The following is a 12,832-nucleotide window of genomic DNA, read 5'->3' as shown; positions in this document are numbered from 1 at the left end:
ATTAAAATACAGCTATTTTATCTAATTTTAACTATTTTACAAACATTCAACAAATGTCTAACTTTCTCTCTCCTAAAGATTATCTTTTTATATATGGGAATATTTAAATCAATTATAATTTTTCTTTTACCTATGAAATGATTACCAGTAGCTGTTAATTTCTTTAGAGTTGTGAATCTATTTGAGAAGCCCACCAAAAGGTTTGCCCCAGATACTTACATACTCATACAATCTTAGAAAAAAATTATGGCCTTTATAAAATGCTTCAAGTTCATCCAGAATGCTTAAGAAGCCCTAGATTAGAATAAGATAAGATTGAAGGTTGGTTGACAACTTACCATGACTGAAAGAAGTTTTGCTGGTGCCTCAGAAGTAAAAATAGCTGACAACGCACACAATCCTGGTTGTAATCTTCAGAAATGATGTCGTTTATTAGCCTGTAATGAATGTTCAGGATTTTTGGAGTTTCACCAACTTCAGTTTTAAAGTGAAACTTCATTGCTATCCGATGTTGCGTTATTTTCAGAAGTGAGAATAATTACCAGTGTGCATTCCAAATAGAGTCCAAGTTAATTTCTATTAGTGACAGGATGTGCAATATCATATGTAAACAACAACAAAAAAAGACTACCTAATTAAAAGATTTCAGAAGGAGATTTCAGTTTTCTAAATGTTGGTGCTCCTACTAAATAATATGTCTCAATTGAGCCAGCTTATATCTTTGCCAAGTTTCTGTCATTTGGCAGGTTGTTCCAACGTTTAAATTCAAATATTCAATGAAAAGAGCTCTGCAGAAAGGACATTTTTCTGAATGAACAGTCTTACCTGCCATCAATGTATGAAACAAACTATTGCCCCACCCCTGTTATCATTGGACAGCCAGTCATTAAAAATTGATTGAGTGCTTACTATGTGCTAGGTAGAGAAGTACAGTATACAATCTTTATCTTAAAAAGCTGTGGTCTACAAAAAGAAATAAAATGCATTCAAATTGGCAAAGAAGAAGTCAAACTCTCACTCTTTGCAGATGACATGATACTTTATGTGGAAAAGCCAATAGACTCCACTCCAAAATTGCTAGAACTCATACAGCAATTCAGCAACATGGCAAGATATAAAATCAATGCACAGAAATCAGTTGCATTTCTATACACTGAGACAGAAGAAAGAGAAATTAATGAATTGATCCCATTTACAACTGCACCAAAACCCATAAGATACCTAGGAATAAATCTAACCAAAGAGGTAAAGGACCTGTACTCTAAAAACTACGAACACTTATGAAAGAAATTGAGGAGGACACAAAGAAATGGAAAAACATTCCATGCTCATGGATTGGAAGAATAAATATTGTTAAAATGTCTATGCTACCCAGAGCAATCTACATGTTCAGTGCAATCCCTATCAAAATACCATCGACATTTTTCACAGAACTGGAACAAATAATCCTAAAATTTGTATGGAACCAGAAAAGACCATGAATAGCCAGAGGAATGTTAAAAAAGAAAACCAAAGCTGGTGGCATCACAATTCCGGACTTCAAGCCCTATTACAAAGCTGTAATCATCAAGACAGTATGGTGCTGGCACAGAAACAGACACACGGATCAATGGAACAGAATAGAGAACCCAGAAATGGACGCACAACTGTATGGTCAACTAATTTTGACAAAGTAGGAAAGAATATCCAATGGAGAAAAGAACAGTCTCCTCAATAAATGGTGCTGGGAAAATTGGACAGCCAAATGCAGAAGAATGAAACTGGACCATTTTATTACACAATACACAAAGACAAACTCAAAATGGATGAAAGACCTCAACGTGAGACAGGAATCCATCAGAATCATAGAGGAGAACATAGGCAGCAACCTCTTTGACCTTGGCTGTACCAACTTCTGGCTAGACATGTCTCCAAAGGCAAGGGAAACAAAGGCAAAAATGAACTATTGTGACTTCATCAAGGTAAAAAAACTTTTGCACAGCAAGGGAAACAGTCAACAAAACTAAAAGGCAACCAACAGAAAGGGAGAAGATATTGGCAAATGACAGATCAGATAAAGGGCTAGTATCCAAGACCTACAAAGAGCTTACCAAACTGAACACCCAGTCAAGATAATCCAGTCAAGAGATGGGCAGAAGACATGAACAGACATTTCTCCAAAGAAGACATCCACATGGCCAACAGACAGATGAAAAAAATGCTCCACATCACTTGGCATCAGGGAAGTACAAATCAGAACCACCTCACACCAGTCAGAATGGCTAAAATTAACAAGTCAGGAAACAACAAATGTTGCTGAGGATGAAGAGAAAGGGGAACACTCTTACATCACTGGTGGGAATGCAAGTTGGTACGTCCACTCTGGAAAATCATATGGGCGTTCCTCTAGAAGTTAAAAATAGAGCTACCTTATGACCCAGCAATTGCACTACTAGGTATTTACCCCAAAGACACAAATATAGTGATCCGAAGTGGAACCTGTACCACAATGTTCATAGCAGCAATGCCCGCAATAGTCAAACTATGGAAAGAGCCCAGATGTCCATCAACAGAGGAATGATAAAGAAGATATGGTACACACATAATATATATGGAATATTACTCAGCCATCAAAAGGATGAATTCCACCATTTACATCTATGTGGATGGAACTGGAGGGGATTATGCTAAGTGAAATAAGTCAATTGGAGAAAGCCAATTATCATACAGTTTCACTCATATGTGGAATATAAGAAACAGTGCAGAGAATCATAGGGGAATGGAGGGAAAACTGAATGGGAAGAAATCAGAGAGGGAGACAAACCACGAGAGATTTTAACTACAGGAAACAAACTGAAGGTTGCTGGAGGGGAGTTGGGGGGGATGGGTTAACTGGGTGATGGACATTAAGACGGGCATGTGTTGTGATGAGCACTGGGTGTTATATGCGACTGATGAATTACTGAACTCTACATCTGAAACTAATGATGTACTGTATGTTGGCTAACCAAATTTAAATTAAAAAAATGCTGTCGTCTACTGAAGAAGCAACTAGGATTTAGTGTGATAAATGTTATCATGGGGCAATATGGGGTAATCTAGCTCCTCATTCAGACTTAGTTGTTTGGAAGATTTGTTGATCCTGTGGATATCTAAATTTAGACATAAAGATGAGCAGAACATAGTATGAACAATGCAAAGGTATTTCGGAAAATGAAGATGGAATGGAAGAAGTTACTTTGGGACCTAAGAAGAAGATATAACAGGTTTAGAATACAGAAAGCTAAGGATTTTGATCCCAAGAACAACATGAACCTCGTATAGGTTTTTAAGCAGAAGAATGACATGCACTATTTTGAAATTTAGAAACATCTCTCTGGCTGCAGTAGAAAATAGAAAGTTGGATGCCATTGGGAAATTGTAGGTAAAAGATATTGGTGATCTCAGTAAATGTAACTAATGGACAGGAGTGGGGTATTAAGCAATTCATCAGAATTAACACGTGGCTGATTGGGAGGGATGCAAACCGTAAAAAATGATGCCCTCATTTTTGTTTTATGTAACTTGTTAGTTTTCGCTTCTGTTTTTATGTAAGTGGTAGAACAATTTATAGTGAGTCATAGATGAGGTTTTGGAAGGAAAGAAGATGAGTTCAGTTTGAAGTATGTTGCACTGTAGTGGCATATGGAAAATCCACAGAATGCCCGGTTAGTAGTTAGACATGTGGATTTGATGTCATAAGGCCTACGATACGTATATAGGTATGGATGTTATTCATATGTACACAGCTAAATGACAGAGGTGTCAAATCCCAACCAAAGTAGGAATGAAAATGAAACATTGAATTTATTGACAAATGTCATGAATGTACCGAACAAACATGAGCTTTTGAGAACAATCTTAACGAAGGTGAATGTACAAGCCAAAATATCACTGGTTGAGATAATAGGAAGTGAGGAAGCAAAAGCAGTGAAGGGAAGCTACTCTCTCAAGTAGATGGCTACTAAGTGGAGGCAGGTACCACTGAACGATGCTCACTTAAAAAAATCTTCCGTATGTTGCTCGAAAGAGCTGTATTTTTTCATATATGTAAAGCAAATTTCTACCAACTATGTATTATTGCCAAACCAGAATTAAACCACCAAACAGGTCTAAGATTTATTAGCCTTTGTACATTTTGTTTTCCTTCCCTTGTTAGGAAAATCAGGATGTTTACAATCACTGCAAATACTATTTGGCTTTTATTTTCATGTGTAATGTCAAGATTGGGTATAAGAGTCAGAGACAGAAAAAAAGAAGAAAAGAAACCGAAGCATATTCCTCTTGGGTTTGGATCAGCTGAGGTTCTCCCTGAAGGTTGGAAGTAAGCTTATTAAAATGAAAGTGCCTGCTCTCTTTTAATTATTATTTCAAAATGTCAGATCACTGGCTTGAAGGCCTGACTGGCTGAGCATTAGCCCTTGAAACAGTCCAAAGGCACAGCATAAGAAAGTGAGTTCGAGTGTGATGAAATCACCCTGTTCCATTGGATTCTAGTGATCAGAGCCACGGTAGATTAGGGCAGCGGTCCACGATAAAGGTCAGCAGAAACGGGGTGCCAGTGCACTTCTGCAAAGCCCACTATTAGCTTACTGTGCAGAGATATTGCATACTAAATTTATACAACACAAGGATCCTGGTCACAGGTCTTTAATCTTTGTTAGTGAAACAATGGACTGAATTTTGCATCCAATGTTGACCTGATGCTGTAAATCTGTATGCTGATAAGCTAAGAAATTTGTCAAACCCATGATAATTATTTTCTAGCATAGAGCGATTTTAATTCATTGGTCAGCTTGCTGAGTGGGCCATGCTATGCTATGACAGCTTTGTACTGATAATTAGGTAAAAATTCTTTGATCATTTGAGTTCAAATAAGGGAAGTGATCTAAAATATATTAAAAACTATTTCAATATAATTAGTTGAATTAGCATCTAAATCATATTTTATTATGCTTTTTATTTAGTAAACTCATCTAGTATACATCATTATAATGGCATTTACTGTCTCTCTTTAGCTAGCATTTTTTTTTTCCCCAAGTAATATGGGATGAAGCTGTAGTGTAGGAGTTAAGAGCTTGGGATCTGGAATCAGACAAGCCTGGTTAAAATTTCAGTTCTACTATTGACCAGCTGGGTAATCTTGAGTGAACTATTGCTTTCCTCTGTGTCGCAGTACCCTCATCTATAAAAAATTGATAGGAATGGTACTTCTTGCCTTGAGATATGAAGACTAAATGAGATAACTCAAATCTTGCTATAATAAGCATTTGGTAAGTTTTACTGGGTCTGATTGGTATTTACTGTGTGCTCTGATCCCCAACAGTTCATAAATGAGTTACCTGGCACATCTCACAGGTTGAGCTGGGGGAGCAAGCAAAATAGCCATAGCCTCTGCAAGAAGGAGCCAGGCGGCTTAGCGCTGGGAGTGCCCACGGTTGAACACAGTCTGCCCCCTGCTTCGGCCTCTGCCCGCTCTCCCTTGCTGTGCATCCAGCTGTGACTCCTCTGCAGTGACGGGGCTCGCACTGGTGCAGGCTGGACTGCTTGGTGCTGTATATATTCCTCTTGCTGAAGCTTCTGGGCCAGCTCCAAGTTGCCAAAGTCCAATGTGCCTTGTGGCTGCTCCCACTTTTTGCTTCAGGCCAACCTACCCAGGGAATGACTTAAGTGCAAGTCAGAGTCAGAAAGGCAGCTGTCTCCATCCACATTGTGCAGCTTTCCTATACTACCTGCTCTCCTTGTAGAAGGTCCTGGTCGTGGCCATTAGGTACAAGTGACTGTTGTGCTCAGTCATCATACTAAAATGCTTGTTTTAAAAAAAAGACACCAAGTTCACTTTTCTTGGCAGCTGCCAGAAGCTCACATAGACCATGGTAAGTCCCAGCTGTGTCAGTGGTCTCCGGGAACTGCTCTGCAATCGGGCCGTTATGAGGCTGGTGCTGCTGGTGTACTTGCAGGTAAAGATCTTCTCCATGAGCTGGTTATAACTCTGTTTCCCAGCCTCAGAAGTCTGGGGATCAACAAGCCAGCCATAGTGTAGAGGTATGCCTGCAGGTCAAAGATCCTGCACTCAGATGTGTACTCAAAATCTGAGACACCTGTGAATTGCCCATTGACATCCAGACCTGTGGCCAGTTTAGGCAGCATTGTCTTTGAATCATGCAGTCTGCTGAAGTCCCTCCGATTTCTGGGGATTGATGGACAGGAGGCAGTGTCCAAGACGGGCCATGAGTTCACCTCTTTCTAAGAGACCAGTGCACACACACAGAAATATGTGTGTGTGTGTATATATATATATATATATATATATATATATATATATACATATATACTGTACACACACACGCGTATATATATTCACATATGACATATTTGTGGCATCTTTATATAGAATTGTTACTTTGGATTTTATTGGCTCTTACAGTGTGCTCAAAGTGCTCCTTTAAAGTAATGTTTTCAATGATTTTTTTAATAATTGTCTAAAAAATGTTTAAATGCTATTGGTTCACATAACTTATTTTGATTTCCAGCCTCATCATCTTTCACATTGCCTTTAAAGTATAGTGAAATAAAAATATTTGACATTTGAGGGAGAGAGAATATACAGAAACTTCATCTTCTGTTATAGAACCTAAGATACATGTGTGTGCATATATATGCGTGTTTATACAGACACATGTACATACAGGCATATACACATGGATATATATATATATATGGAATATGTGTATATACATATATGCACATATATTTATGCATACATATGTATGCATATGTGTGTAAACATATTAATATTATAGGCATAATTTATGCTATATAAAATACATGTGCGTGTTTTCCCTTATATTTTGACAATGGAAATATACAAATTTTAAAATAATAAAATATAAAGAAACAAAGTGACTTACTTAAAAGGTAATTATTATCATGGACAATAATTTCCCCTTCTTCTAACAACTAACGGTAAAAGCCTTCAAATCCATCTTGAGATATCACATAGTTTATATATGTGACTGACATATTCTGTGTTTCTCCTGAAAGAAAAATAAAAGAATCTCTTCATCATGTGATACTAAGTTCATAATGGGCTCGATTGAAAGAGATGTGAGAATTAGCAATTCTGAATTTCATTGTTACAAAGTTTGATTACTCTTCTAAGCCCCATATAGTTATATTTTATTATTGAATGTTATAAACAATTTTGATAGGAATAATGGAAATGACTGTGCCTACAAAAATATTGTCCAAAATTTATAATCTGTTTCAACAAAGATTGTTTCCAAAAGTACATGAGACCATCATCAACAAAATTTCAGTAAAGACAAAATACTTCGTGCGTGTGTGTGTGTGTGTGTGTGTGTGTGTGTGTGAGTGTTTTAATCCATCAGAAGATTTAGTCTGGTCTGCCTGACATAAGGGTGATAGGTTTGTATCTCTTAGTCTAATTAACACCTTTAATCTTTTTTAATGGTTAGGCCTTCTCTCTTTGGTTTTGAGGCATGCTAGAGATAAAAGCACGGGAGGCTGGAGGTTAATCCCTCCTGTACTTTATTTCTTAATTTCTGCCACAGGGATTCCCTTTCTATCATGGCTATTTATTCAGGAACCCTGTTGATATGCTTTGAGTAAGAAACAACAGATAGTTGGTTTAGAACTATCATTCAATATTACTTAGGTATCAAATTATAGGGGCTGTAATTAATAGCTGTTAAATGAACACAACTCCAATTTCTTATATGTCTTTTTTATTATTATGCCTAAGAAATGAACCAAAGTAGTGCTTTTAGAATTGATATTGAAACCAGATAGCACCATACCTTAAATTATTCTAGCAAAATGGTAACAACAGTGGCAAACAACCCCAGATTTAGTGAATCAAGGATGTTGTAGATGAATACTAGTGTATTGATGATGGCTTCCTTTTTCTCAGTAAAATGAAGAATATTGAATTTCCTGATATTGATAATAGAAATATATTAATTAAAATTTGGCAATCAGTGAATTATAGAGATTTGATTTTTCATTTTAAAATTAGGATTTTTTATGGTTAATATGTCTTATGTGGTAAAATGTTTTGACCATTTGCCCCAGAAGCCTTAACATATATTTTTAAAGAATTTACTTATTTATTTGAGAGAAGGAGAGAGGGCACAATCAGGTGGAGGGGCTGAGGGAGAGGGAGAAACAGACTTCCCGCTGAGCAGGGAACTGGACTTGGGGATCGATCCCAGGACCTTGGGACCATGACCTGAGCCCAAGGCATCAGCTTAACTGACTGAGCCACCAGGTGCCCTGCCCTAACATATTTTTAAGACAAATTTTTTTTTTCAGAATTTTCGAAAATACACTGAGATTTTATTTGTAAAAATGCTCTCTTTTTCAAATCTTCCATTTGGAATTTTAAGCAAACTTAGATTTTTAAGTATTTTGAAATTAATAAAACCTCTTCAATAGACTTCATGACTTGAGATTTCAGCTCAAATATTATATATTTGATGTATGTATATTTATATATCTGCAACCAATTTTGCTTTAATTGAACCAATATGCCATCTCTTCAGAATTGTAACTGAGGAAGAGCTTTTCAAAATGGACTTGTTTTCTTAAAAAAAAAAAACCGAAAGAATTAAAATATTCTCAATTTGACAAGAGTTATTAAAGTAAACGCTCCTGCATTTTACAAACACAGCGCGCGCGCGCACACACACACGCGCGCGCGCGCACACACACACACATTCTAAAGATCTCTAAATAATTTTAGGAAGAAAAACTCAGGAGCCAAGGATGCTAATTAAATATTTTAAAATGGAACAAATTCCCTGGAGAAGGTACACATATAGGTAAATTACAAATTAAAGCACTTTCAGAATTCTCTATTATGAGCTTTTTAGAATGTTTGGTAAAATACATGTATGGAACACATTTACAAAGAAAAATATAATAATCAGCTCTACCTTTACTTCCTGCTATGGGCACTGCTTTTGTTCTGCATACATAACTACATAAGGTAAAATAACTTGGTCTAAAAGAGATTTATTTTCTTTCCAAAATATTCTTTTTAGTGATTTGTGAAGGGAAAAAAAGAATAATGAAAACTGTAACGGCCGTCTAATGGATTTGAGTATTACCTGCTTTGTGTCTTCATAAACCTAACTTCCCTGGCACAAATAGATGATTATTATTCATTCTAACTTTTCTTTACATTTTTTTTGGACTATACAACTTTCATGTGCTTATTGAGGAAAATCTAAGTACAAAACACATTTTTTTCTGTCCTGCCTCCTCTCCTGCCATTCCATTTACTAGCTACTTGCTCTTGACCAGAATAATAATTGACCTAGAAGAACTGTTGAATTCCATGTCTTTAACTGAAAAATGAGGGTAATGTCTGCTTTAGGATGTGTGTATGTGTGTGTGAAAACCAAATAAAATGTTTACAAAGTTCCTAGCACACAGCCTGCACTCAACAAGTATTAAGGATGCTTTCTCCTTTGAGAGATGTCCCGTCTTGTAAATAGCTTCGCATTTTGCTACTGAGTTGTGGTAGTTAAATGGATAATTATGTCATCTTTTGCAAAGCCAGAAAACCACAATTCAAACAAGTATTCTCTCTCCCAGGGAAGATTGTCTTTGTTCTCTTTTTTTCCTTTCCTTCATTATTTGGTTCAGTGTCTGAACCAAATGCTTTGCTATCTTTCCAGCTTCTTTTCCTTTTCTTTTACAGTCATTAGCTCATAGCAACTATTGCAAGTTCATCTGCAATAGAAATTAGGGGCGCCTGGGTGGCAGAGCGGTTAAGCATCTGCCTTCTGCTCAGGGCGTGATCCCGGCGTTATGGGATCGAGCCCCACATCAGGCTCCTCCGCTATGAGCCTGCTTCTTCCTCTTCCACTCCCCCTGCTTATGTTCCCTCTCTCACTGGCTGTCTATCTCTCTGTCAAATAAATAAATAAAATCTTAAAAAAAAAAAGAAATCAGAAACCACAGCACATGTTAAGTCCGTACAGAGATTAGACAGTACGGTTGGATGTGTTGGAGTGACGTGGGCCACCCACTAGAATGAAACCCTGTGCTCCACCCCTTAGCTCTACCCCTCACTATCTGTCCTGTCAGGAGCCAGAAGACCTAGCCCCTGGCTTTGTTTCCCTTTGGACGTCTGCTCCTAGGCCATCTTCATGGGCCTGTGACCAACGTGGTCACACACATTCAGGAAAGTCCCACTGTTGGGGTTTAATGCTTTGCTCTCCGGTCTTGAAATTCTAAAGAATTTATCTGTAAATTTACATCTTGTGAGTGAAGTGATGAGACAATGGAGCATGTGGCTAGGACTTGGAGCCTGGCTCACACCCTGTCCTTCTCCTCAGGATGGGTTCTCAGACCAGCTCCCAATTCCCTGTCCTCTGTTCCCTCATGCCCTGGGCCCTTCTCCCATCCCTGCCCCATGACTGCTGATGCCCTCTGCCCGGGGTGGCCACCCATATGAGACTCCCATTTCTCCCTCCCCCTTTGACCTCTATGGGGCCTGGGCAAGGACCTGGGGTGGGTTGGGGTCAGGGGCACATGCCCAGTGGTGTTTCAGGGCAGGATATGGCAGCAGTCTCCCTGTCCCTGTAGGCAACTCAGTGGTGTTGATCCTGTCACTCATCCTCTGGGGTCCAGGAGTACAGTGTGTTCAGTCTCTAGGGAGGGATGCTGGCAGGTCCACTGTGTGTTGGGCATCAGTGGTGGGAAGGGGAGGTTGACTTCCCTACGCCCGCAGGTCTGTGGGTCTATCAGGTGGCTTTAGGTAGGTGTCCTGGCAGTGGTGGCCTGCAGACCCGTGGAGGTGGGGTTGCTGGGCTCCTGTAAGGGTCTGCACTTTCTGGGTGAGTATTTCCATGGCAAATGAGGGTGTCATTAAATAGTAAATAAAAGCAACATGACAGGTCAAGAAAGAAACCACAAGGAAAGGAACACGTTTTATATTTTATTACCTTTAATGACATATTTATCCTTTTTTTTCCTTTTTCGTTTTTAAGCAAGGGACCCATTTTTTCTCAGCTAAAGTTATATAATAAGTCCTGCCTGTTGGTTTGTTCTCTGAATCTTCTGCATTGGCTACCAAAGACTGTATTCACCTTCCCTCCCTGTTCTCTCCTTCAATCCAACCAGTTACTTTGAACACTAGCGAAAGAGAATTGGTCTGCTGAGGGTCAGGGGCAGCCACATTGTCCTTTGACTTCACATGCCCTACTGGTGCTTGAGTATTTGTTCCCTAAGAAACAGTGTCTTGAGTCAAATGTTAACTCCAAAATTTATAGTAATAGCACGAAGAGGTCCTTAAAAGAATATTGAAAATATTCACGCATATTCTTAACATTAACCTTACTATGCTATTCCTTAATGTTTGTCATTTAGTATTTTTTCCATTTAATCAATATTTCTTGATTGCTTACTAAACACCATACACTCTGCCAAGTACTGGGTATACATTCATTTATTCAACAGATATTTATTGAACATTTACTAGACTCTGTGCTCTATTCTAGAGATTAAGGTTATGGTGGTAAACAAGAGAGCCAAGATATTTGCTCTTGTGGAGTTTATATCTTAGTTGAATGAGAAACAGTAGATAGACAATAAACAACTAAGTAAATAATGTCCAACTTTTGTAAAGTTTAACAATATTTAGAAGTTCCTGAAATTGTTTATTTTTTTAAATTACCTTTATAGAGCAATGCACACACACACACACACACACACACACACACACACACACATGCCCCTGTTCTTTTAGTTACTAGAAAAATGGATTGATTTTTCTAGCATAGGGAATTATTTTTTCCAAGTATCCTATATTATCAATAGCCAATGGAAATTAGTGATAGATATAATCAATAAGTCCCATATGCCTAAAGGAACATAGGTTAAGAAAGACTAAAAAGCTTGAACAAATTATGAAAAAGCATAGGTATTAGGCAAGGATTTTTTTTTTTTTTTGGTAGAACTAGGGTTTATTAAGCTATGCTTTGGTACAGGCTCTGGGGCTTGCCCATGGTGCTCTTGATGTTCTGCCAATTCTTCTGGAGCAAAGATACCAGGAAATTGACAGCTAAGTGGATGTTGTACACAAGCTCATCACCTGTTATCTTCACGTGGCCAACGGCCACTGCCAGACACAGCGCCTTCTTCAGCTGTAATTTGATCATGGACCTCACGTCATCCATTTTGGCCACCATGTTCTCATTGTGTCAGCAAGGAAGGGAACTTACCAGGCTTATTCAGGCCTGGGCCTAGGATTTGCGGGATCTGCCTGACCAGGGATTCTGAAGCCAAAAAGGCATCATACTTCTTGGCCAGCTTCTTGATGAGTTTATTTTATTTTTGTTGAGTTTCTTCAGCGTCTCAATGTTCACGTGGGGAATAGCCACAGCCTTGGCCTCATCACAGTGATGCTGGCCCCCCAAAACACATATGGAGAACTTGGGGTAAGAAGTGGGCTTAAGCCTGACAGTGCCCGAGAAGCATTTGTCCATCTGAGGGTCATAGTTCTTCACGCTGATCTGCAGATCCGCCGTCTGCAAAAACTTCCAGGGTGTCATGGGAGACTTTGCTGCTCATGGTGCCTCATGCCACAATAACCGGAAAAGAGTAGGCAAAGAATTTTAGGCATTAGTTTGTAGATCATGTAAGACACTAAAGATCTGGAGAGACATGACTGGAAATGAGATTTTTAAAAAGATTAATGTAGTGTTAATCTATTTGGTGGTGTGTCTCACACCGAAAGCAAAGGTGAGGGATCAATTATGATGCCATGGAAAACTACACAATC

At 38.4% G+C, this 12,832-nt stretch overlaps 2 pseudogenes; both read right to left on the bottom strand.

Annotated features, from left to right (window-relative positions):
• Positions 1-5,345: 5,345 nt before the first annotated feature.
• On the bottom strand, positions 5,346-6,265 carry LOC113268124 (ubiquitin carboxyl-terminal hydrolase MINDY-1-like; annotated as a pseudogene).
• Positions 6,266-12,017: 5,752 nt separating this feature from the next.
• Positions 12,018-12,602, bottom strand: LOC113268126 (60S ribosomal protein L10a-like; annotated as a pseudogene).
• Between the last annotated feature and the right edge of the window lie 230 nt (positions 12,603-12,832).

This window comes from Ursus arctos, unplaced genomic scaffold (assembly GCF_023065955.2).
Source record: "Ursus arctos isolate Adak ecotype North America unplaced genomic scaffold, UrsArc2.0 scaffold_6, whole genome shotgun sequence".
NCBI lineage: Eukaryota > Metazoa > Chordata > Mammalia > Carnivora > Ursidae > Ursus > Ursus arctos.
The sequence above is the reverse complement of the archived record's forward strand: the minus strand, read 5'-3'. Positions and strand labels throughout refer to the sequence as shown.